The following is a 25,241-nucleotide window of genomic DNA, read 5'->3' on the forward strand; positions in this document are numbered from 1 at the left end:
TAAAGATTTCTTTTCTCCTTACCAGCAACCAAAGCTGTGTTCTTACATATCTATAACTTTACTGACCAACAGCACATTCTGACCACTGACTTTATGTTTATGTGGGTTTATTCTGATATTGTATAGAGTTCATTACAAGTAGACACTCAGTTTGAAGCAGTTCTAATCGCTGTGTACTTTATCTAAGGTCTTTTTTGGGACTAATTACCTTGTCTCGTACTAGTAGTTTCTCCAGTCCTTCAGCCTGAAAAGCCATTAGTGTCAGGCTCAGGCAAAAAAAAAAAAAAAACCTCTGGTTGCACCCCAGACACAAACTAAAGCCCAGCGCCAGTTAAAGCCATATCCAACGCAGGACAGGACGGGCGATAGCAGAAAAACTGTCAACAACCTGCAAGGACATATCAGCATGCATGTTAGTAGACTGCAGATTCCCTTTATTGATATTAATAATAATAAACCCATATATACCCCAATCAGCCATAACATTAGCAACACAGACAGATAAAGTAAAACCACTGACTATCTTCTAAAGTGTCTCCTGTCAAGGGGTAAATATATTAGCAAGTAAACAGTCAGCCCCTGTAGGTAATGTTTTAAAGCAGTGAAAATGAGAATCCGGGATACTTTATCAGAACATCTCAGAAATATCAGGCATGCATTCAGGGTTTTTCTGGTGTGCAGTCAGTACTCATTAAAAGTAACCGGTGAACCGGCATTGGATACAGAAGGCTCGCTGATGCACATGGAGGTCCCACCTCTTACAACTTACAGCACTTAAAGGATCTGCTGCTAACGTTAGATTTGATGTCAGATACCACAGGACATCTTTAGAGGTCTTGTGGAATCCATGCCTCGAATGGTCAAATCTACTGGGATGGAACAAGGGGGTGATGCTCAATATTGGGGGTGATCGGTGTATGCCACCTTTCCTAAATAATATGGATAGTAATAATACATAGAAATGCTAACAGTGAACAAGGGTCAAAATAAAAAATTCATTTTGTGTAAGACACACCTTGTAACGGTAATGGCAGGAAAAAGTGCCAAAATGTAGAGCCAGTCATAGAGAACCATGTGCTGAAACGCTTGGGAAGTGATAAGTCCAATGATGAAGAAGATCATTGTATTGGCCAGGTATGTCAACAGTTCCCAAATCCTGCACGAAATCAGGAAATGAAATAAAAATTAGAAAATAAACATTTAATTTTACATTTAATTTTAAACATTTAAGCAGGACTTTTATGAAATTACAGCCACAGAACATAATGCTGAAACATGCATGACATAATCTTTGGACCGAAAACTGCCCATCAGAAAAATGATAAAAATACAGATACACATTAACTTACTCTATAGATGCACAGTTTAAAATGTACAGGTTAATATATCTAAAAAATATGATTACTATTTACATCATAGACATTAGATACTGCATTGTTCAATACAGCGCTTTCATCTGGATTTATTTTTCTATGCTTTATATTATAGCAGACAGAGATCAGATGGAAAAATGCTGGACTATTCCTTCAAGGCACTGATCATAAGAGAATGACTTTAATTTCAGGACTGAAGTTGACCGTGTCAATAAAAAGACCCATTATGAGAATGGCAATAACGCCAGACATTCCCAACCACTGAGCTGTCGAAGGACAGATGTTAATATTTGTACTCATTACATCCACATGCAGCACAGAGGAACAGAGAATGTGGTCAAAAAAACGATCAGGGACGGCTTTTCCAAAAACCTCTGGAATCATGAAGATGATTATTAACTGCTCAAATAAGCATCATGTTGAACACTCTCTCCACCACTTCACTAGAAACGATAATGTCACACTGAGATGGGAAACTGGGACATTCAGATCACACACTAAACAAACGCCTTCAAAAATCACTTACCAAGATAGAACGGGATGTACGTCATCGAGAGGCTGACCGTTATTTCAGTGACCATGTCACTGAAGATGTGTGAAAGCCAATAGGTGGTGATCTTTGACCCAACCCAACAAATCCCAGAAGAGGAGTCCCCAAAACTTTCACCATCAGTTTCACAGCCAAATGCTGTGGGACAAAAATACAGCTATATTCAGGAAGCTGAAACAACTGAAGAGATATAGATATATTTATGAAGATATGAAGACTACCATCAATGTGGCCATGACCGATGGCCAGGTCTTTAAACATTTTAAACATGATGAAGGCAGTTCCATCACTAAACAACATCTCACTCTCTGTAATCAGAATCAGATACTTAGCCGTTCCTGTCAAAAAGAAAGGACAGCTGTCTCTGAATCCGCCCCTGCTCACTGTTTAGTGTTCTATTTGGGGTGTCAGCAATTTTGTAGTGTGGCCCGAATTCTCAGAAGGCAAATTAGATTCCCTTTATACTACAGTTGGTTAGTTCCGACCTCACAATCTGACTAGATGAGAAGTGTTGTGCTGATATTTGTGATAACAGCACAGTGTTTTCACAGTAAAATCACAATAAAAGCCTTTAAAAAAAGAGCATTCAAGGTCATGTGTTATCCCAAATAACATCAGGGCTGTAATGATCTATAGCATTCGTTAACACGTCTATGTTATCCATGATAATACACTCCCTCTCGTGTTCTAGCGCTATGCACTATAAAACCAGTGAACCCCTGATGCAGTCTACTTTTGGCCAAATGGACCACAATGCGGTTGCTGCAAAGCAGCAGTAGGAAAGATGGTGGACGAGTGCGGAACTACTGAAGCAGCATATTATCATTATCATCATTATATCTACCTATCATTATATGATAGGTAGATACACACATTAGTATACATTCATATTTAATATATATCAAATTGTTAACACTCATAGATATTCATAGATCTCATATTGTCCTGACATCATCTTTATTGTGATTGCAGGAACATACCCAAGCTGTGCAATTCAGCTGTTGATAATGCAGGATCAATGGTGCTAATGATTGCGCCAAACATCTTTCCAACAGACCAATCCCAAGTGTGGTTATACAACTACACTGTAAAGACCCCGGTCAGACAGGCGCTGAGTAAAAACCCAGGTACAGCAAGAATCAGAATCTGCCCAAAAAAAGGACAAATTTAACATTAAACATGGACTTATACCTAAACAGGTTTGAATACATTACATATGTAAATCAGCCCAGATGCAATTGATCAGCCATGTCATGTGTCTTTACTTTCACACTGGAGCTACAGGGCTAATGTATCATGTTGATGCTCCACTAGCCATAATAGGCAAAACAGTGTCTTGGCACACCACGGCAGAACCTGCACTTGGTGACTTGGGTGAAGCGGACAGGACATTGCTCGCCAGAGCTGTGCAACGCTGTGGCACCCGGGCCATATTTGCGTAAAATCCTGCAAATGTATTACACTACTGTCTTTGTCCACATGCTTCTTTCACTTTCAGTGACAGTTCTGTCTCTTAGAGCTTGTGTATATTTGTATATTTCTCACATAATGCTGCTTAGACTCTTGTCAGCCGAGAGCCATATAGGGGGAGAACATGTACAAGTACTGTTTTACAAAAAATGACCAATGTTCTTAAACACAGATGGCAATGCTCTGTTATTGTAGACTCTAGAACATTCTTACCTGTATAAGAGACTTCTGGAACATGTGTGGGTGAATCTCAAAAGCACAGCTAAAGATAATTACTGGCATAGATGTGTGAAGTAGGAGTCAGGGGCCGATGTTTGCGATCTCTTCTGTGTAGTAACTGACCTGAAAGAAAAGGAAACACCAAGGTGTCAGCTGACAGAGCTGTTATACATTTAAACCAGTGACACTGAGAGATAAGACATTCAGAGGAGTTTCTAGTAGAATCTAGAATATCACTGTCGCCACACAAAAATCTTGGATTTACATTTTTAATTTTTCCATTTTTGTTCTTTACATTGTGTTACATTTCACCAACAGAAATGCAACAAAATTACTTAAAATGTAATCTTTTTACACTGACTTTAAGGTTTTCTCCTTCTTGCATAAAGTTTCTATTTTGGAGATATGAACATATGTTAGGGCTGGGCGATATGATAGAAATACTACATCACGACATTTAAAGACTATATACTATATACACTATATTTATCACAAAGATCTGCTGTACTTTATCTAATTTAACCAGTCTAATTACACTGTTATTAATGAAACCTGCAGCTGATCAGTGTTTATTAAGCACTAACCGTCTCCTCCATATACTTATTATGGAGGAAAAGACCCCATAATAGGCATATTATCACAGTAACAAAATTTATCATGATACAATAAAATACTGTCATATTGCCCAGATCTAATATCTGTGATATCGCATAAATGCACAGTTTTATATGTCCATGCAGTATTTTACTCTCAGTTTAACTCATTTTCAAAAATGCATTGATTTTGTTTTGTTGTACACTGCAGAGCTATCTCAGATTCACACCTAGAACGGATAGTTGTGGCTTTACACAAACTACACAAACTGCAGGCTGATAAATCATGTAAGCCATACAAAACTCTTTTTTCTTAAAGACCTGACATTTTTTGTGGCCTTAATAAGAGTGGAAATATGTTGTTATGAACACAGAGATAAGTTATAAATGAACAGGATTCAGAATATTAAATCAAAATAACAGCATCTTCCTCTTCCATCTTTCTTTTTAAACAGATATGGCATATATCAGTGTGGATGGCTACGCACATTGACCCAACATCTGCATAAAATGCTGGATTGCATTTCAGACTGAAAACTAATCTATCCTGAAGCAGCACACACTCACACTGTGTGATGTGAGGTTAGCGGTGTTTTTTCCCTATGGGGTAATGAAGTGTTTAAGTAGTAGAGCAAATTCAAAAATCAGTTACAGAAAAAAGAAACTGGCAGTGTGCCATCTCTATTTCACACCCTTAAAAATGTGATCTTACTTCAGGATAATGAAGGCTGAGTGTTCCCAGCAGCAAGCCACATACAGTTAGAACCACAGTGTAGGGCAGCTTCAGACACGAGGGGAGAGTCCTTATGAGAGCTGTGGATCAAAACAAAAGACTTCACAATCACGCACTGACAGATCACCTAGTCAGACTCAAACATCTTAGTACTGCACTCTTTATATGTAAACTTAACAGGGCTGCCCCCCTCAGTGAGTCGAGCAGTCGAGAAGGTTTTTGCACAAGGATTACGTTATAAGGTGGAATTGTAAATAAGGGTTTTTATACTCTGGCAGGGCTATCTGGTGTGCTTGCTAAAAGAAAATCTATGTGTGCTGGTGGATCACTGTTATATATATATGTTATATATAATCAGTCACCAATTGTGAGAGGCCTGTAATTGACATCATAGGTAGACCTCAACTATGAGAGACAAAATGAGAAATAAAAAATTCTGAAAATCACATTGTCTGATTTTTAAAAAGAATTTATTTGCAAATAATGGTGGAAAATAAGTATTTGGTCACCTACAAACAAGCAAGATTTCTGGCTGTCACAGACCTGTAACTTCTTCTTTAAGAGGCTCTGTCCTCCACTCATTACATGTATTAATGGCACCTGTTTGAACTTGTTAACAGTATAAAAGACACCTGCCCACAACCTCAAACAGTCACACTCCAAACTCCACTGTGGTGAAGACCAAAGAGCTGTCGAAGGACACCAGAAACAAAATTGTAGACCTGCACCAGGCTGGGAAGACAGAATCTGCAATAGGCAAGCAGCTTGGTGTGAAGAAATCTACTGTGGGAGCAATAATCAGAAAATGGGAGACCTACAAGACCACTGCTAATCTCCCTCGATCAGGGGCTCCATGCAAGATCGTGGGGTCAAAATGATCACAAGAACGATGAGCAAAAATCCCAAAAAAGGACCTAGTGAATGACCTGCAGAAAGCTGGGACCAACGTTACAAAGGCTACCGTTAGTAACACACTACGCCGCCAGGGACTCAGATCTTGCAGTGCCAGACGTGTTCCCCTGCTTAAGCCAGTACATATCCGGGCTTGTCTGAAGTTTGCTAGAGAGCATTTGGATGTTCCGGAAGAGTATTGGGAGAATGTCTTATGGTCAGATGAAACTCGTTGTGTTTGGAGGAGAGGAGTCCTGGAGTGGCCTAGCCAGTCTCCAGATCTCAACCCCATAGAAAACCTTTGGAGGGAGTTGAAAGTCTGTGTTGCCCGACGACAGCCCCACAACATCACTGCTCTAGAGGAGATCTGCATGGAGGAATGGGCCAACATACCAGCAACGGTGTGTGCCAACCTTGTGAAGACTTACAGAAAACGTTTGACCTCTGTCATTGCCAACAAAGGTTATATAACAAAGTTTTGAGATTAACTTTTGTTATTGACCAAATACTTATTTTCCACCATTATTTGCAAATAAATTATTTAAAAATCAGACAATGTGACTTTTTTGTTTTTCTCATTTTGTCTCTCATAGTTGAGGTCTACCTATGATGTCCATTACAGGCCTCTCTCATATTTTTAAGTGGGAGAACTTGCACAATTGGTGACTGACTAAATACTTTTTTTCCCACTATATATATATATATAAAACATATATTTAGAATCTGTGACCACACATCTGCCTTGTGATTCTTAGACCTATTCTTTGGTTAAAGGGTTCTTATGATTGATGGAAAAAACTCTTTTAAAAACAAAATTATCTTTTTTTTTTTACAAATAGGGTTATAGTGAGTATAATTATTATAAATAATAATACTACTAATAATAATTGTTTATATGAATTAATGAACGCACTACATCAACTGATGCTGTTATTAATGTTGTTATATTGTTATTAGCACTATTATTAATATTCTAGTAGCATTATTATTATTACTTTGTGTTTATAGTTCTTATGATTGATACACTATTCTTAAATTAACTTTTAAGGAATCTGGTGGAAGGCCAGAATTTTCGGTTCCCGTTCAGCCCGTAGTTTACTCTAGGGGTTCTTCATTACAGTAAATCGGGGGAGCTGCTGGTGGAACTAAACAAATCCCAACGAGAGTTCACAGAGAAGATCAGCACCCAAACCTGTGTTCTCCTAACTCGATTTTGTGTCTGTAGATATCACTGTTAACCAACCAAAGGAAGTCAGTGAAGTGTGGGCAATGTGTGATACATCCAAGCAGACATGCCCCAAATATCATCAGTATAATCTCGGGTTCATTGTAGCTGATGATGCTCCATTCATGAAGTTGTTCTTATGAACAGCCTGCTCCACCTTATTGTCCATCTTCAGACAAAGATGATGACTTGTATGTTGGCATGGGCGGCTGTCTACAGTGGCCTGCAAACTGGCATCATAGGGCTTCTCATCTTGGAGTATGAAGGACTCAGAAGACGTAGAGGGAGATGCTTCAGTCAGAAGATCGTATGAGCTAATAACAGATGGGTCAACACCATGGCAGTAGAAGCTGACTTCAAAGTGCTGTACAGATCCTTGGTCATGGAATCTGTGGATCACACAGGTTAGAGACAAGATACTCTTTTCAATGGGAGATCTTGCAGGACGGAGGGTATCTAGGCCCAGGGACTGGCCTTTGTGATGCACAGGAGCTTCTACATCACCTTGGAAAAAATGGGCCTGCTCTTCACCAAGTGATTTCAGGCTCAAATTAGCTGGCAGATCCATTGCAGTGTCTGGCTGCTGCAGATGAGCAGGAGAGTCTTGTACATATCCATTTGTTGCAGTCCTGCTTACAGTTCTAATGCCCTGTTGGAGACATGTCGAGTTAACTGCTTCCTCATCACAACTCCCCCAGAACCGTGAGCTATTTGCAGCCTCCTGTGGGGAAGACAAACGAAGCCTTTTTTCTTTCTCAAATGACGGCTGATTATCTAGAGCATCTTTTGTGCTCTGAAGAGTGATCGAGGGACAGCCATCTTCCTTGAGAAGTGCTGACGTCTGAGAGGCAAGCTTTGGGAATCTAGTGCCACCAAAGACAGACGCAGATACGGGTGCATCAGTGGTTGAAAGAGAGGGGTAAAAGTCACAGCGGCTGTTTGGGCTCATCTTTGGAGTGAGTCCAAAATAGGCATCATCATCATCATCATCATTTTCGTTCTTCTCAACTGAAGAACAGGAAGAAGGGGAAGACGTGAGCTTCTCCACATCCTTAAAGCATTTGACAGTTTTCAGAATCAGCTGATTGCTGCAACACTGCACAGCCACCACCATCCTCCTCCTGTGGTTCTGGAGAAGTTGCTAAGGGGAAGCCCAGCTCAGACTCCAGTTCTTCCACAAATGACAGAACACCAAATCCTTTCTCTGCTGGTGACGTCCATTCAAGACGCTCGTTTATCTCAAGGGTATAAAGGAAATGTGAAGAAGCAAACTCTGAGACCTGGGCTGTGGAAGCTGGCCGAGGTGGTTCGTCAGCAGTGCTGGCGATTTACCATCAGCAGATTTGTGCTGGATTCGTCGTTTTGCAGCAGGTGAGATTCCACCGGAGACTGGGGTAGCTTGTCAGTAGAAAAGGTTTCCAGTATTGAGCCATGCATGGTCCTCAAACCTTCCTGAGATAGGGGGACAGCCAATGGCAATGAGTTATGGTCACTTTCCCTGCTACACAGAGCAAACCATTATATTTGGCTGGTGTAGTTAATATTTATAAAATAAATAAATAAATAAATACAAATAACTGCATTTTAGGGTGTCAAATACTGTATCATTGATAGGCTGTGGTTCAGTCATTTATTATTTAATTATTAATATTAATGATGGTTTTTTTTTTTCAGGTTCATTGTTGGATTTTTACATTTGACAGCCTTAAAAATCAAAGGCCCAGGCCTACCTGGACAGTCCGGCTGGAGAGAATCTGTGAAACATGTTTCTTCTAAAAGAGCAGTGAAGAGCAGGTGTGTGATCTGGCTGATGATGTCACACCATTCTACACACAGGTCATAATCCAGTCACTCAGTGAAGGCTCTATTCTACTGTGATGCTGCAGATAGACCTCACTGATTCCCTGAGGGGAAGAGCAGTGAGGCATTATGGGGCTGAAAAATACACACCCAGAATACACTATGTGTCCAAATGTTTATGGACACCTCTTCTAATGAATGCATATAGCTACTTTAAGTTGTACCAATTCCAAATTCCAAAATTCCTTCTGGGTCCAACACTATTGGTGAATATTGTTCTGAAATACTAACACACAGATCTCAGTGGAAGAAGCTGTATTTTACTTCTGCGTATCCTCTTAACATTTCAATCATATAAACGATTCAAATTAATTTACTGTACGGGAGTTGAAGTGGTTGGAGTAGCGTAGTAGCAACAGCATCACCCTCAGTGGCAGACAGGGGTTCAATTCCCCAGCTGGACAAACACACCACTCCACACCAATAAGAATCCTTAGGCAAGACTGCTAATAGCAAATATGAATCATGTTTATTATTAATGACTAAGCATTATATCATTCTGTACGTTTAGTAAATAGAATGCAGTGTGTGTCAGAGTACGCCACCATCACTATCTAGTTTACATTAATGAAGTCCTCATCAGACAAAGTTTTCATAAATGTCTCGTGCGTGCAGGCAGGAACCTGAAAGATGGGTAATATTATAACCAGTATTGACTCAAATGGCTATGATGTTCTACACAATTTACATAAACATTCACCTGCAAACTGATTTTCCAATGCTGGTTTTCCCACATCAGCATCTACATTGATGTAGTCATCATCAGAGTCCACCGAATATTCTTTCTCTGAAAGAACTGTTTCTCCACTTTCATTATTATCGTCTTCATCCTCCATCTTGTTCCTCAAACAGGTGATCCTGATCCTGTGTTTTTTCCCCCTACAGAATAATTGAGTCACAATACAGTTCAAATATGAGAAATATGAAATAGCTTAAAATCACCTTATGTAGCAATTCTACCTTAAAACAGCAGCTTCAGAATAATGTTGGGAGAATGGCATCTCATGTTCATGACATGAACATGAACATTACTTACTTTTCCTTACTTTCTTTTAACTCTGCCATATCTCTCAGTCCTAGCTTCATTTTTCAGAGGAGGGTCTGGTCTTCTCCCACAAAGCAAAAGCCACAAGAATTCCACCCTTCTCTAATTTCAAAGTTCTTTAATTCTCTTACACCTGGTTCAGTTCAACCCAAACTCCTCCCAGTACAACCAGAATTCCTACCAGTACAACCAAAAGTTTGTCCAGTACAATTTAAACTCCTTCCAGTACAACCCAAACTCTTCCCAGTACAACCAAAAGTTTGTCCAGTACAATTTAAACTCCTTCCAGTACAACCCAAACTCTTCCCAGTACAACCAAACGTTTGTCCAGTACAACTAAAAGTCTTGCGAGTACAACCAAACCTCCTACCATTGCAGCCAAAACCACCACCAGTACAACTGTAAGTCTTCCCAGTACCACCTTAACTCCTCCCAGTACAACTGAAACTCCTCCCAGTACATCCAAAATCCCAAATCCCCTCCCTTTGCTGGGAAAAGAGTAAATTAGCATTTTCCATCCCACACAGCAATCAGATTCCAGTCTGATGAACCGGAGAGGCATTTCACTACTAAGTGTAACAGGATATCTTAACAGGATATAGGTGTAAACAGGCTCTTACAGCCTCCTGAAACTGTGAAATTGTTCTGGTTAAATATTATAAACTCACTCACCTGCTGCTGTCTTTTCCAATGATGACAATGATGTGCAAACAGCACACAGCTTGTAGAAAAGTACTACCAATAGAATAGGACGATTTCTGGAGCAGATAGTAAACATGAACCTGCTTGCGCCATGCCTAATGTCAGGCAGGGGTTAGAGGGGTATAAAACCACCTAGTATTGAGCTGAATTATGGTGGTGCTTTAACTAATAGTTTTAGATGGGATGAGTTGGGGAGTTGGGGAGGTGATCATCCAACATCCTGACCTCACTAACGCTCTCGTCACTGAATGCAATAAAATCCTCACAGCAATGCTCCTCCTAAATCCAGTAGAACGCCTTCTTTCCTGAACAGTAGAGACAGTTACTCCAAAAAAGCAGGATAAATTCTTTCATTTTAGAAGAAACAATGAATGAGTAGATGTCCAAATACGTTTTGTCCATATAGTGTAAATCACAAAATTCTTGATGTAGTGCTAATTAGTATAATATAATATTCTCTTTCATTTTCATTGGTTCTTATAATGTCTTATAGTCCATACCTGTTCTCTAAACAAAACAGCACATGCTTAGCACAAAACTGGCCAGGCGTGAATTCGGTAGTGGCACACTTTTTATGGACGTTTTTAGATAGCCAGTAGCAATCCATGCTGCCCACATATGATTACAGAATGCGACTACTACTACTGCAGTCAGATGAGCTTATTATAAAGTCACTCTCTGTGCTCTTACCCACAGTAATGCTGATGGGTGCTCCTGTGTGATTTGTATAAGATGTTACAGTGATCACAGCTGTACTGAGATGAGGTATCCACTTCCACATTAAATATAAGTATTTCTGTTAACCCTCTTGAAAAAGCTCTACACTTCCATCACATCTTGATTACATCATTTCAGATCCTCTTGGTATGACTTCCTGGTTGGTGTGATGTTCAAGCCTGGCTGTGTGTTTTTTAAACCAATTATTTTTTTAAACCAGATATGAACCAATTATGGTTACCTAGTTTATAGAGTAACTAAAAATGGTGCTTATTTTTTTCAGACAGAATCAGGGACAGTAATGGTATGCTGTTGCAGTGGTAGTTTTTCAAATTTGTACACTTTTAAACATGTCTCTTTAAGCCCCACCTCTTTACCACCAGACCTGGTCTACATGTACCTGCATCTACATGCAGCCATTGGTCAAATCGCTTCTCACCACAGCCTTAAAAGCCTCAACAGAAATGTAAATAAGCACAATTTAGTTATAGAAAGTCCTGTGGTTTCATCTCATTCGGTTGACTACCTGATTTCAGATCCCCTAAGGTGGTGTACTGAAGCTAAATTACACACATTCAGTCACTGTCCAAATACTTATGGTCCTGATTGTATTGATTTGAATGGGATGTTTTACAAATGAGGAGATGTAGCCAGCTAGCTTTTTTGCGTCAGGTTTCTACAGAATCACCTCCTAAAGCTTTAATGTTTGTCTCGGTGCCGTGAAGATTTTCTACATTTAAATCAGCCCAACATTCTGAACTCTAACGTTTATCCGTCTCCATGGAAACCACTCAGCAGAAATTTGGGCCTCAACCATCCTTGAGGTCATAATTACCTGCTGATGTCAGATAGAATTCTGAGTCCAGATTTCAAAAGTAAACACAATCAAAGTTACACCTCTGATAACACAAGCTCTTCAGATCTGCTCTTCAAAGCTCTTTTTCAACAACTGCTACGTTCTTTTAGAAACATCTCCTACAGAAATGGTACATTTATCTCCTGAGGTGTATTTTTATTAAATTAGACTAATATTTTTAACTGTACATAATGATTACATATTCATATTTTAGTTTCAGGATTCGAGGAATCATTCCTCTGCAGGTCAGTACGGCCTCAGGAGGAAACTAGTACTTACTAGACGGCTGAGAGAGTACTTGGAGGAAGCGGCTGCAGCTAAAAGTAGAGCTTCTAAGCCTAAAGCTCCAGAGATCTCAATACAGGTGTTGAGCTCCAGGCTGGACCACACTTACAGCTGCATCTCCAAGTCTGTCAGTACTCCTCAGCAGGTAAATCACACACCAGCACAACCTAGAAACCCTTCATCCATGATCCTCCTTCATTTAATAGACTCTTCATTCAGATCAGAGGTACTAAGGTTCCTCTGTAAATATACAGTAGATTTAGGTCCTAAAACAATCAGGTTCCGAATCTTCTTGTTGTGCTTCTTGATTCAGACTGTCGTCAGTCCACCCACTGCTCCTGACTCAGTCCCAGAGACAAGCTCCAATGGTGGAGAGACCTCCCTGCTGGTCCATGGACTCAGTGTGAGGGACTACCAGAATGTGTATCACTCTGTGATGGACCCTCTGCTCAGAACTCCCTCAGGACATCTCCGTCCCTACAGCCTGCAGCTAGGCCGAGAAATCAAGCAGCATTTGTGGGAGGAGCTCCGCTGTCCCACTCTGAGTATGAAGGTCCAGCCTGATGGACAGGTCCTTATCACAGAACTGGATACAAGCAGAGCCAAGCTTAGCCAATGCCTAAGCAGCCCAAGAGGAGGAGGCGAAGACACTGAGATCAGGAAAAGCAGCAAACATGACTTTTAACCCCTTTTTACTATTTTAACTACTTTTCTTATTATTATTGTTATTAAAATGTACTTTTTTCCTCTCATAACTGAGGTACTGTCATGACCTTTGGCACAGAAATGTGCAATTGTGAAATATAAGCTTAATAATAGAACTGTAAATGTTACATTAGGGTTCACACCCTAATCTATAAACCTATTCTAAAACTGAACTGAGCTTCTAAATTTCACTGAACCAAACTGGATTTAACTTCAACAAAGTACTGATACATAACATGCTTACCATTTACACTATGATTATTTGCACAGCTGTACAGATGTTAAGTTTCTGTAAATGTTTATATCATATCTGTACATAATAGTTTATATATAGATGTCTACTCAGGCTACATATTGATATACAGTATTCATACCTGTACAAGTACAGATTTCTGATTACAGATTTTTTACAGCTCTTTATTACTTTTTAAACTTATTATTTATTATATTTATTGTTTAGTATATTTTTCTCTTTTAGTGTAATACTTGTTAACGGTCTGTTTTTTGTTACATGTCATACTTGTGTTGCTCTCACCAAGTAAAATTGTAACATAGTTGGCGGAATAAAGAGATTCTGAGATTTGGGGTTTACTGTGTAAAGTGGCCTGTTTTCATCTATTTCCAGAGGTAAAAAGTAACACATTCCAACTTCTCTCATTACAGTAGTTTTAATAAAGTATGAGGACACCACATATTTGGCCCATAGGTCATCTTCATCCATCTTTAATCAATTTCAAATGCACAGCTGCCAATAATGCCTCCCAAAACCTATGAAAAATCTTTTCCAACCTGAGGAAATACCTAAGCAGTTAGCTGTCTGGATAACTAACACTAGCTAACAGATACTGTGCCCTTTTACTACTGTAGAATAACGAGTGTGAGAGCTGTTCATTCCTGAACATTTAAGCATCCCCTCAATAAATAATGAACTTCATATAAAACCAGTCTGGCCTGCTTGACATTGGGCTGTGTGTAATGCAGCCCGTTACCTCTAAAGAGTTAGACTCCCCTCATGTAGCTTCATTATTACAATTATGTTAAATCGGTGTAAACTTTTCTGATGGCTGCCGTAAAGTGATTCACACTCACTGACGTCTTCACTACAAGCGAGACACTTTTACGTCTAAAGTCTGATAACTGGAGTCTGAAATGTTCAAAGTTAATGTAAGACGATTATGAATAGTTCAATTATTGTGGCTTAAAATTCAGTTTATCATAAAATATTCAAACATGCGACTGAAACAAACATCTTAGACCAGTATAAATTCCATCTTCATCTAAAATGGTCTAAACTGGTTTATGCTGGTCTGGTTTGCTGGTGTGTGCTGTTTTTTTCTAGAAGGGCAGTTTTTCAAAGGTTTCTGGTCTTAGTGATGCTCTTATACTGTAACACCTGCTGGTGCGAGGTGCGTTCCACTGATGTGTCTGTGTGGATTTTTCACCACTTAAATAGTAAATAAACCTGTTGAAGGATTGATTGTCCATAAAATACTCTTATGAATTATTCACACAGGATGAATTCAGTCTAGAAAACAAGCAGTACATTCTAACAATACTCCAAATACATTCATAATTAATAAATACAGTAAATGAAAATCTAAATAAATGAACTAAAATAAAGAATGAAGTTCACTTGTTAGTGTTAGCTTTATGATAAGGTGTAAATAAGTCAGACCGGCCGGTGCTGTGACACATCCTATCCCCCGACTGTTCCATTGATTAAAATCATGCACGTGATTAACTGCTCATCTTCACACAGCTGTCAGACTTATATGCCAGATTAAAATTTATAGAAAGATATTTACTGATTATTACTGAGACGTTTTTATCTGAATAAAGCGTTGCTATTTATCTTTATTAATCAAATGTTAAACATTAGCAAGTTAAACTGATGTAATATTGTTGTTGCTACTCTGGCATTTAAAGCTGATTCTAACAGGTAAAGCTAGTTATCGTTCACTTGCTATCCGCTATCGAGCTAACCTTGTGCAAGATCAGCAGATAACTGGGATCCAAATAAAATAATAAAGCAATAAAAAAAACAACTATTACTAGATAAAACACACTGTGTGTGTGTGTGTGGGGGGGGGTGCAACTCGGCGGCTGGCTAACCAGTAGCATGATAGCTAATACAGGCAAGGTGGTTGATTAGCTCGGCTGGCTAACGAGTAGCATGTTAGCTACATCAGCTGGTTAACGTATTGTGTCCTAAATGGTCCTTCTGTAAGATGACGTCAGAGGATGTGACACCGGTGCGACAGTGGCCTAATTAGCTAACGATTTGGGGGCCGCAACCCCAGTATGTCTGTTAGAGTACGGTCAGTGTAATTGTTGCTTTCTCTTCGTCTAGCAGCCGGCATCTGTAACTGACCAACGCTAATCATGAAATAAATGAGGAGGTCCAGTGACTCTGCTGCTGCTGTTCCAGAGAACTTGTAGCTCCACTATTGTGGACAGTGTGCGCTGTTACATTTTTTTCTTATTAATTTATGTAAGGATTTCTTCTGCTTTAGTAATTAAAGATAATTCCTGCCTGAAAGACCAGAAAAAACCATTCAAACATTTTTAACCACTTAAGTCTTATAATTGTTGATTAAAAGTGTGTTGAGTTGTTTTCCTCTGTTCAGTGTTACAGTGAGAGCTGTTATCTGTATAAAAATGATGAATCATTTATAAATGACTATTTTGAACAGCTTCATATAGACCCATTGTTTTGGACTCACTCTGGGGTCCCTCTAGCGTCTGAACAAAAGACATCGAGTTGTAGGTTACAATATTCTCTAATATGGATTTTATCCCACTATTATAATATCAAATAATAGATCTAATATCTGCAAAACGAGAGGGTTATTCTTGTTCCTCCAGCAGCAGCAGAGTCACTGGGTCAAACGAAACGAACCTCGTCATTTCTTTAATGATAGTTACAGTCAGTTACAGATTCTGGCCGCTAGACGGCGACAAAGCGCCAATTACACCAGTGTTACTCCAGTAAGGGCAGACATATGTTTGTCGTAGCGTCTCTGTTTCTGGTAAACGTGTTATTTATAACTGTATATTTAGTGCCAGCATTTAATAATTTATCTGGTGCCCTGGTGGTGTCCAGCACTTTTCTGATTATAACAATTATACAACGATCAATGAAAAAATCACCAGTTTAATTTAATTTAATTTAATGTAGTTTAATTCAATTTAAAAACATCTGTAAAGAAGTCACCACTATTGATAAATTTTAAAGCATTTAAAATGATTGGTTGAATAATACAATATCAGTATAATTTAAAATGTTAAAAATGATAAATGCTGTAAGAGGAAAATACCGCGCTGATGTAATGTGGTGAAGTGAACAGCAGATGGCGCAAATATACCGTTTAATATCAGACTGAGTAAAACCTGTGTTAAAAGACCAGCAGCTGGAAAGCTCCAGTAGAAATCCTGATTAGAGTTGATGGGTTTATTTGGTCTGTGGACACTAACCAAACTGACTGTTTAATTTGCCCTTCATATCAAAATTATACCCCAGCAATGACTAAGTGGAGGTTCGTTAAGCAGGGTGACCAGAAGTCCTCTTTTTACCGGACATGTTCTCTTTTTGGGATGTGAAAAATGTGTGTGCATTTATTTCACGTCTGCGTCTCTTTCTACAGTCGCTACTCAGTCTGTGTGCGGATTTATACAAGCTAAGCTGCAGTTGTTCTACAGGATATAGAGTTATGAAAATTGATGAATCATGAACAGATCCTGCACTTACAGATTTCTCAGGGCAGTTCAAAATTAAAGTCAATTCAGATTTATTTGTATAGAGCTTTTTACAACTGTTGTTGTCACAAAGTTGCTGTACATAATAAGTAATTAATAAAAGACAGAGACAAAAAAACAAAACAAAAAACATCCTCCTCTGGTCAGAACTATTTAAACATTATTGATAAAAATGACCAAACCAGATACAACAGAGAGTTAATAGTGGTGATATCAATAGTGGCAGATAGTTACGAGTCAATTTAGGTTTTAACATGGTCATTAAACAGGTAGCAGTGGTTGGCGGGTGAGCCGCTGGTCTGCTATGGGTGGTGGTGGGTGGGGGGCCTGATAGTCGGACTGGTAGGTGGCAGCTGGTCTGACGCAGGTAGAGGGGACCTCGGCGGGCAATCTTCCAGCAGGTCGGGCTGGGTGGCCATTTACTCGGAGAAGGTAAAAAGAGAGAGTTAGTACTGAGAGAATTTTATAGAGAGCAGAGAATGTTGAGCAGTATCAGAGTGTGTCTGACGACTCCGGCAGTTCTGACTACAACAGCCTAATTAAAAGGAGAGAGCCAGAAGGTAACACAGACACGGGAGCACCCTGAAAACGCTAGCATCTATCTGCTCCACTGTCAACAAACCTGAGTGATCGCGTGTAAGCAGCGAGACGACAGCTCCAGCATCTCAGTGTACTACAATTCCCTGTGTCCGTGAACCCCTGGATCTACAACCTTTATTTAAGGGGAAACATTAATTACCAAAAGCTAAGCTAAACAGATGAGTTTTCAGCTTAGATTTAAAGATTGAGACTGTGTCTGAGTCCCGAACATTATCTTGAATGTTGGGGGCTTTATAAGAAAAAGCTCTTTCCCCTGCTAAGGTTTTCTGAATTTTGGGAACGAGTCAGAGGGCAGCACCCTGAGATCTAAGTAGTCTTGATGGTTCGTAATATGTAATAAGATCCCGCATGTACTCAGGAGCGAGGCCATGTAGGGCTTTATATACTAATAGAAACATTTTGTTTTCAATACAATACAATAACAATAATGGAAGCATCAGCCAAGTCTAACATTAAGTCTGCTAGTTTATTTCTAGTGTCTTTTGGACTTTTATATCCTTGGTTTTATATTCTTTACACAGTCCTTCATTTTCTGTAATCTAAATTTATCGTCAGGTTTGGCTGATATATAGCGCTGTGTGTCATCTGCATAAAAATGGAAATTAACGCCATGTCTGCTTATAACTGCCCAGTGGTAACATGTATAATGTAAATAATAGGGGTGCTAAAATTGAGCATTGCGGAACTCCATATCTTACTTCTGTGTAATTTCAAGATAAATCTTTTATCTTTTCAAACTAATAGCGTTCCACGATAGGGCTGTTCCTGTGATTCCAACCATTTTCTCTAATCTTTTTAGTAGAATAGTGTGAACTACTGTATCAAAGGCTGCACTGAGGTCTAGTAGGGCTAATAAAGATACGTAGCCTTGAACAGAGGCAAGAAGGAGATCATTTGTAGAAGGAGATCATCTTCACTAGGGCTGTCTCTGTGCTGTGATTGGGTCTGAATCCAGATTGTAATTTCTCATACATGTCATTTTTACTGAGGTATAAGCAAAGTTGTTGGGCCACAGCCTTTTCTAATATCTTGGATATAAATGTTACGTTGGAGATGGGTCTGTAATTAGACAATACACTGGGATCAAGATTTGGTTTCTTGATTTGAAGATGATGAAGGTTTTATGACTGCTAATTTAAGAGTTTGGGGTACATGCCCTAGGTTAAGGGATGAATTTACAATTGTTAAAAGAGGTCTGATTATAATTGGGAGTATTACTTTTAGTATTTTAGAGGGAATTGGGTCAAGTTTACAGGTTGTACAATTTGCTGAGGAAATCATTTTTTCTAGTTCTGGCTGTGGATGTGGGTAGAAGGCTTCCAGCCTTTGTTCTACAACTAAGTTATGTTCTAAAGCAGCTCCACCAGGTGACGGACATGTTTAATTTAATAAGCAGGGTTGGATTTGTTTAATATTTCCTATTTTATTATTAAAATAGTCCATAAAAACATGACTGGTTAAAGATGTTGGAATCTGGGGTTGAGAATCTGCATGGCTTTAAGTAAGTTTAGAGATCTCACTTAAAAGTAATCTAGGAATTGTTTTTTTGAGCGAGCTTTAATAAGTGCCTTTCTATATTGACTAAGGCTGTCCTTCCAGGCAGAGTGGAACACCTCTAGTTTGGTCGTCCGCCATTTACGCTCTAGTTTCTGCACTGGTACGAGTATGATTGCTGTACCACGGTGCAAGCCTTTTTTGCCTTGTCATTTTACTTCTAAACAGTGCTACTTTGTCTAAGGTTGAATGAAGGGTATTTTCTAGATCTTTTGTTAATTTAACTAGCTCCGTTTGGTCTGAAGGAGTGTTAGCTAAGGTTGATAGGGGTGGGAGGTTTTTAGTAAACTGTACAGCTGTCATTGCGGTTATTGAGCACTTTAGACAGTGTTGGGGGGACAAATTAACATTTTGCCTAAGATGTAGCTTAAAGGAAATTAGAAATAGGTCTGATATTACTGAGCTTTGAGGTACAATATTTAGATGATCAATGCTAACACCCAGGGTCAGGACTAAATCTAGGGTATGGTTACAGTAATGTGTGGGTCCAGTTACGTTTTGTGTGATTCTGACAGAATCTAAGATTGATTCAAACGCCTTCGTTAATGGATTGTCTGCTTTTTAAAAATGAATATTAAAGTCTCCTACTATTATAACTTTGTCGCTGCACACTGCCAAGTCTGCAGCAAAATCACTAAATTCTTTAGAAAAATAGTAGGGTCCTCGAGGTCTATAAATATTCATTAGTGTGAATGCATTTTTATTTGTGGCTGGATTTGATATATTAATGTAGAGAATCTTAAAAGAAGTGAAGGTGTTACAGTGTTTTTGAATAATATCTAGTGTATTCTGGTAGATTATGCATACTCCACCTCCTCTGCCTGATCATCTAGGGCTATGGACATATTTATAACCTGCGGGGTGGCTTCAATTAGTGCTGTATATTGATCAGGTCTAATACAGGTTTCAGTAAGACAGAAAACGTCTAGTTTCTGATCACATATAATTTTATTTACGATGACTGCTTTCGAGGATAATGATCTAATATTAAGTAGCTTTAGGTCTCAGGTAGTGCTGTTATCGTTTGAATCTGTGAATTTAACACTGATTAAATTATTAAAACGAGCAGATTTTGATGTTCTATGTTTGGGTTTAATTCGGGGCACAGACACAGTCTCAATACGGTGAAACCTGGGTGACACCTCAAAGCAGCTAGCAGACGGTCGGTTTAGCCTGTCTGTCCCGGCTCTGGATTGTCAGCAGCCTTTTACACTACTCTGCCGACTAACTAGCAGACTATGAGCTATGCTGCACAACCATTAAGTAGTCTGATAAAATACGGGAAAAGGTCTGTGGTGATGACTCTCTTTAACCGTGTCCTAATCCGAGGAGACAAGGACAGACATTAAATAATAGCTAAATACAGCACACTAGGATATATGCAGTAAATCTGACATGACTTGTGTGACTGGTTACCTGTCTCTCAGTGACCAAAGCTGACCAGCTCTCGAGGACCTCCTTCTGGGATCCTTCGTATGTTGTACAAATTCCACATGGGATTGAAAAAAATAAGATGTTAGACAGTTTTGGTTAATTTTTCCTAAACCCTGTGTTCTACACTTATGACTGTCTTAGTAATTACTTAATATAGTCTTTTCATCATATGAGACAAAACTGCTAAATCTACTTCACTTTATCCTCAGTTGCAGCCTTGAATTCAGACAATCTTTACCTGTAAAACAAAGTCATAATTAGAACTTTATACAGGTTACTGTGATTAAGTCAAATAAATGGCAAACAAAGTGGAAAGAGTAAATTTCAACTTTCCAACAATAATCCTTAAACCATGGTCTCTTAATCCACTAATCATCTGAGCAACATAGCCAGTTATATCTGACAGGGGACTTGATTAGCATCATTAGTATTGAGCAAATTAGCTCAAGACTACAGCTCACAGAATGTGGAGAGGAAAGCCTGTTGGCTACAGCACAATTTATGCAAACCAAGCCATTTTTAAATAAAGAATACATGGTAGTTAGCTTGCTACCACACCACAGTTCAGCTATTTTAGACCTAATTCATTTTCACACTGGATTGGAAAAGCCATGTATCTGGAGTTCCTTATTTTGGCCATGGAGGAAGGAATAGTGATATGTAAGCTAGTTCATAGCTTCATGATGATATATCTATATATATATATATTCATATATCTACTATAACTGGTGGGTTAGAGCATCATTTTCTATATGTGGTGCTCTGGTAGGAATGTGCACCCAACATGCTGCACTCTGTGTGTTTATTGGGGAATGTGGGGATGGGTCATTTATGCTGGATTTAAATATTATTCACAGTGATCGTATTATTCTCTGTGAACGGCGTCTACATCACAGAGAACCTCACGTGATCCCTCAACACCAGCTCCATAGCCAAGAAAGCAGCGCCCCTACTTCCTGCAGAGACTGAGGAAAGCTCACATTCCTCCTCCAGTCCTCACCATGTTCTATAGGAGGACTGTGGAGAGCATCCTGAGCAGCTGCATCATCGCCTGGTTTGGGAATTGCAATGCCTCAGACCGCAAGACCCTACAGAGAATAGTGAGACAGCTGAGAAGATCATAGGGGTCTCTCTCCCCTCTGTCACAGACATTCACACCACACGCTGCACCCGTAAGGCCATCAGCATTGTGAAGGACCCCACTCATCCCTCACATGGACTTTTTCCACTGCTGCTGTCTGGTAGAAAGTACAGGAGCATGTGTGCTGTCACTGCATTCTGCAATAGCTAAGCATGTTAATAGGCATGTTACATTTCTATGCTCCTTATTCTCACTACCTACCTGTATCTATGCACCTGTAGCACGTATACGTAACGCAGTAGCTACGTTAGCTAACTCACAGTCTACACAGGTCGTTACACCACAATAGGAACTGCTATTGAGGGAGAGGTCAACCATAGGTTTGGGTTCTTCAGGGGTTTGGACCAGTGTTGATATCTCACTAGGTTCACTAAGGAGAGCTTGGACAGAGGTGCAACGGACCAGGGAGTACATGGTTAAAGATACAATCATATATTTATTCACAAAAATAATAAAAAATAATAAACTTCAGGATCAAGTATTCCTGAGATATTTAACTCAACTTTCAACAATAAAACAGTCTTTTGACCTTGAAAAGAGAAGCAACAGTTTTTTTCCTTTTGTTATAATCAATGTTCCTTTCTGGTTTCTTCTCCCCCCACAAAACACACAAAAGTGTGTTTAATCTTCACTACCCGGGTAGACTGAGGTGTGTGTGTGTGTGTGTGTGTGTGTGTGTGTATCTTTCTCTGCGGCTCTGTTTGGGGCGCTCGCGCTAATGACGTCAGTCGCACAGTACTCTGGGAAGTGTAGGCTGCATTTTTGTAATCAGGTAGGAGAAATGAGCTGGAGTCTTGCCTCAGCACTGTGAATGACACTTTGGGTCTGTTTACTCCTGCCATAAAGAGCCGTAAATCCCAGAAACACCAAACAAGTTACAGCAGCTGTGAAAAACTCGGCCAAGAAAAATGACATTCACTAAAAAAATATTTGTTAATTTTTTTGGCTGATTTCTTGATCCTTCCTACTTCTAGGATTTTTTTTTACCAATCCTCACATATCTGGTAGCAAAATACCTGCGATATTTATAATTAATAATAATTAGAATGAATAATGTCAACCTGTACCTTTTGAACACTTAAGCTCATTTTAACAAAATTTGTTCAGCACATTATTTTGAGGGGGCATGTCAAGTTTGGTGGACATTTGTCACAAGAAAGCGAGGCCAGTAGTACATAACTGTTTCTCAGAAACCATTCATCCAGTCAAGCTACAATTTTACTTGCTGCATCTTTAGCCTATTCTATAATAGTCTGACCAGAGGACTTGATATGTCAATTATTGTGGTTGCCATTAGCCAATCACATTCAAGCATACATTTGACATGCTAAACATTCACCAATCAGAGTGAAACCTAAGGGGATTTATCAATGTAGGCATATTCTATTAAACAGTGAAGTTGCCAGAAATGCCTTACAATAATGCTGTCATATGCTGTTTCCTAAATGTTACATTTACAGATGCACCAACCTTTTTCAGTTCCAATACCAATACATACACTTATTGATCGATACACAGTACCGATCCGATACCATTGTTAAATAAATAAACCATAAACCTCACCATGTGGGAGAGATTTAAAGCACCAGGATTGATGTAAACATTATCTCACTAACTTTGTAAAATAGTTATAAATGTATTAAATTGCTAATTATTTGTCACTAAAATATGAAACAATTGTACAGGACCTTGTCACAGCATTCACCTTTTCTCATTTATTTATAAGTATTTATAGGAGACAGTCACACATGTCATATTTAGTTCTTTTCAAAGGATACAAAAGTCTTCATATGAGATATGACTATTAACAGAATGTTTTTTTTAGTTGAAAATGCAATAATTTTGATGATTAGTTATGTGTATTGATTTGTAATTATCAGGTTCTTTAGGTCTCATTGGGCCTGTTGTGGTTGGAACTTTAAGCCACTTGCCTATTTTCTATATTGGTATAAAAAATCCTAAAACTTAGGCCTACTTGATTGCTGACACTCGTGTGACTCCAGTGTTGTGACAGTGTTTTTTTCATGGTAATTCCTACTCCATCCACTATGTGGCAGTATATTGGAAGTAGGCCAGGGGAAGTAGGCCAAAAGGAGGGAACTAAGCAGCAGCAAGGTGGTTTAGTTGTGGCTCACTTTAGGCCTCATTGTAGGCCTCACTGTAATGAAGATCCTTCTTGGTGGAACTATAGGTTCTAATACTCACTGTAAGTTTGCTATCATTTAATTCTTTATATATTCAGTCAAGCTTTGTGTATGTTTTATTCATGAGGTTTTGTGCTGCTCTGCTTTTGCAGAAAGCTTCACTTTTGTCTTGTTTTCTGTTTTTGTTTGTTTGTTTCTCTATTTGCAGTCCTTACAACTGACTTGCTCTTTTTATGGACATTGGGATAAACTTTACACTCAGAAGACAAAGGTATCACTCCTGAATTGATTCTCAGCAACTCAAACCAGGGATTTCCATGGTTCAGACTTTCCTTTCACAAGGAAACACCCAGGATTATAAACTATTATCAGGAAGAAGGATTTCTGAAATACAAGTCACTATGTTTTGGATTGTTTCTATGGACCCCACTAAGTACTGTTAATAAGAGGGTGAGTACAGACACAATTTTACCCACCTTCAAGCACTAGTGAGCAGTCCACAAGAAATCTGCAGGCTCTCTTAAGTACTTTTTGGTAAATTGTAATCTGGCTATTCTAAGGGTAGTAGTGTATTTCAGATGTGTCTCTGTACACTACAGCTGATTTTGGATTTATATGCTTTATGGATGTTTCACTGGAACAATATTACATAAAAATTGTTAAAATAGGCATATTGTACGACAGTGTCACAGTAGTGATTTATTCATGATAAAAAAATGCTCTACATGCATGTTTATAACATCTAAAGTGCTAAAAAAAAATATATGTTTGTTAAAGAAGTTAAGATTAGTCATTGAATTTCATTTCATCTCTGTTCTTCAGTAGGTTTGATCATCTTTATAAGTAACACCAGCAGCTCTTTATCTCAGAGTTTTTGGTTTCCGCACATTTTTTTGCGTTTTACCATCGACGGCACCTGTTGCAGGAATTCTGGCTATTCTGATTAAATATCCTTGTCAAAGTGGAAAGACTGGAAATGTTGAGGAAATATGAGTGTAGTTTCTCTGTTCTCCATTGTTTGTTTGTTTTTTTTAAAGCCATGTTTGAGATTTTAGGACATTGTTTGTGAGTGAGAGGAGGGGCAAAGTGAATATCTAATGATCCAATATCAAGCTTTCCAAACTCAAGGTAAAATGTGCTTGGATGTACAAACAAGTGACTGTGTTTAGCTCATTAGTAAGACAGCCAGATTAATTTCGGTGAAGTTTTATTTACTAGTGTTTGCAAATGCAGCTTCTCCTAGTCTGAGAAATATATGGAAATAGTACCACCAGTTAAAGTGATGAAATTGGGTATGACGTCCGGTCCTCTACCACAGAGAAAGGCTTCACCTCTGCTGCCTGGAATATGTTGTGCTTTCTGGAAACATCGAGAAGGTGCTACACCAA

This window comes from Salminus brasiliensis, chromosome 21, assembly GCF_030463535.1.
Source record: "Salminus brasiliensis chromosome 21, fSalBra1.hap2, whole genome shotgun sequence".
NCBI classification, from domain to species: domain Eukaryota; kingdom Metazoa; phylum Chordata; class Actinopteri; order Characiformes; family Bryconidae; genus Salminus; species Salminus brasiliensis.